Source organism: Stegostoma tigrinum, chromosome 41, assembly GCF_030684315.1.
Source record: "Stegostoma tigrinum isolate sSteTig4 chromosome 41, sSteTig4.hap1, whole genome shotgun sequence".
In the NCBI taxonomy this organism is placed as follows: Eukaryota; Metazoa; Chordata; class Chondrichthyes; order Orectolobiformes; family Stegostomatidae; genus Stegostoma; species Stegostoma tigrinum.
Window position 1 is genome coordinate 3,028,597 of NC_081394.1, and position 2,600 is coordinate 3,031,196.

Sequence of the window (2,600 nt, forward strand, 5' to 3'; positions counted from 1 at the left end):
ACTTCTATCAAGTCCCCCTTCAGCCCCGGCCACTTCAGAGAAAGCGACCTGAGTTTTTCTAGCCTGTCCTTACAGCCCATACTCTCTAATCCAGGCAGCATCCTGGTGAAAACCGAAAGAACTACTGATGCTGTAAATCAGAAACACAAACAGAAGTTGCTGGAAAAGCTCAGCAGATCTGGCAGCATCTGTGAAGAAAAACATCAGAGATCACGTTTCGGGTCCGGTGACCCTTCCCTAGAACTGATGGGAGCTGGGAAAACACCAGTCTTGCAAACACTATTCCTAGTTTTGTGGTATTCTAGAGAACACATCAGCTACACTCATAGGACTATAAATTAACTAAATTAATGGATTTGCAATAGCTATAATTTTGAATTTCACCGGGATTAAACAGCCTTTGTCAAAACTGACAATGCAGAGAATACTACTTCCTGTATGTTAATATATCACATCCATTTATTATGTAAAATCAACATGTAAGCCAATATCATTGAGCCATGAGATGTTACAGCGAATAAAACTTGTTTCAAAGTTCAACAGCTACTCTTTTTGATGAGGTATGTATATCAAAATTAAACAAACTTAAACCCCGATTTAGAATATTTACCTTTGGCGGTAATTTTTCCACCTACTGTGGAAGAGATGAATTTTTGTTAATGTTTGTTACACAAAATCAGTAAGAATTGATTTTTCAGCACAGTCAGTGCGGAGCCTGAGACATTCAAATCTGCTATAAGTACTAATTGGACTGTAAGCGTGGTTAATTTTTTTTTAAAAAATTCACTCACAGGATGTGGGCATTGCTGGTTGGCCCAGCATTTGTTGCCCATCCCTAGATGCCCTTTGAGAAGGTGACGGTGAGCTGCCTTCTTGAATCGCTGCAGTCCCCAAGCTTCAGGTAAACCCACAGTGCCAGTAGGGAGGGAGTTCTAGGATTTTGACCCAGTGATGCTCAAGGAACAGCGATATATTTCAAAGTTAGGATGGTGAGTGTCTCGGAGGGGAACTTGCAGGGGATTGTGTTCCTGTGTAGTTGATACACTTGTCCTTCTAGATGGAAGTGATCACGTGTTTGGAAGGTGCTGTCTAAAAGGCCTTGGTGAATTTCTGCAGTGCATCTTGTAGGTGGGACACACTGCTGCGACTGAGCACCAGGAGTGGAGGGAGTGGGACGTTTGTGGATTGATCAAACAACATGATGTATAGAGGTGTATCTTAAGCATCTCTCTTTCATTGTCTGGAATATATCTCATAGTCCAAACCAAAAGCAGTCAGAAAATACTCATTATAATAAAATGTGAGGCTGGATGAACACAGCAGGCCAAGCAGCATCTCAGGAGCACAAAAGCTGACGTTTCGGGCCTAGACCCTTCATCAGAGAGGGGGATGGGGGGAGGGAACTGGAATAAATAGGGAGAGAGGGGGAGGCGGACCGAAGATGGAGAGTAAAGAAGATAGGTGGAGAAGGTGTGGGTGGGGAGGTAGGGAGGGGATAGGTCAGTCCAGGGAAGACGGACAGGTCAAGGAGGTGGGATGAGGTTAGTAGGTAGCTGGGGGTGCGGCTTGGGGTGGGAGGAAGGGATGGGTGAGAGGAAGAGCCGGTTAGGGAGGCAGAGACAGGTTGGACTGGTTTTGGGATGCAGTGGGTGGGGGGGAAGAGCTGGGCTGGTTGTGTGGTGCAGTGGGGGGAGGGGATGAACTGGGCTGGTTTAGGGATGCAGTGGGGGAAGGGGAGATTTTGAAACTTCCCCCACTGCATCCCTAAACCAGCCCAGTTCATCCCCTCCCCCCACTGCACCACACAACCAGCCCAGCTCTTCCCCCCCACCCACTGCATCCCAAAACCAGTCCAACCTGTCTCTGCCTCCCTAACCGGCTCTTCCTCTCACCCATCCCTTCCTCCCACCCCAAGCCGCACCCCCAGCTACCTACTAACCTCATCCCACCTCCTTGACCTGTCCGTCTTCCCTGGACTGACCTATCCCCTCCCTACCTCCCCACCCACACCTTCTCCACCTATCTTCTTTACTCTCCATCTTCGGTCCGCCTCCCCCTCTCTCCCTATTTATTCCAGTTCCCTCCCCCCATCCCCCTCTCTGATGAAGGGTCTAGGCCCGAAACGTCAGCTTTTGTGCTCCTGAGATGCTGCTTGGCCTGCTGTGTTCATCCAGCCTCACATTTTATTATCTTGGAATCTCCAGCATCTGCAGTTCCCATTATCTCAGAAAATACTCATTAGTCATGTTTACCTTCTGAAATATAACAGCTGCTCATAATTTCTGTCAGTGCAAATAATATTGAAAGTTGACTCAATCAAATTAGTTTCAACTTTCCCCTGGTTGCATTCGACTCCTTCTGTTATATTTTCGAATCAACCTGTTCAGGGATCTTGTTGCATGCAAATGGGGCAGGTGGGTCAGGAATCTGGGTCACCTTGCTCAGAGTTAGGGACACTACCATAACTGCACTGTAGCCCTTTAAGTGACGCTTAATGCAAACAGAGATCCAGCTGCTCCAGCAAAATGAAAGAGTTGACTGAAATGAGCCTGGGTAGATCTGTTAATGGTGTGCCTGTCCTTTACAACTCGTGACAGAGT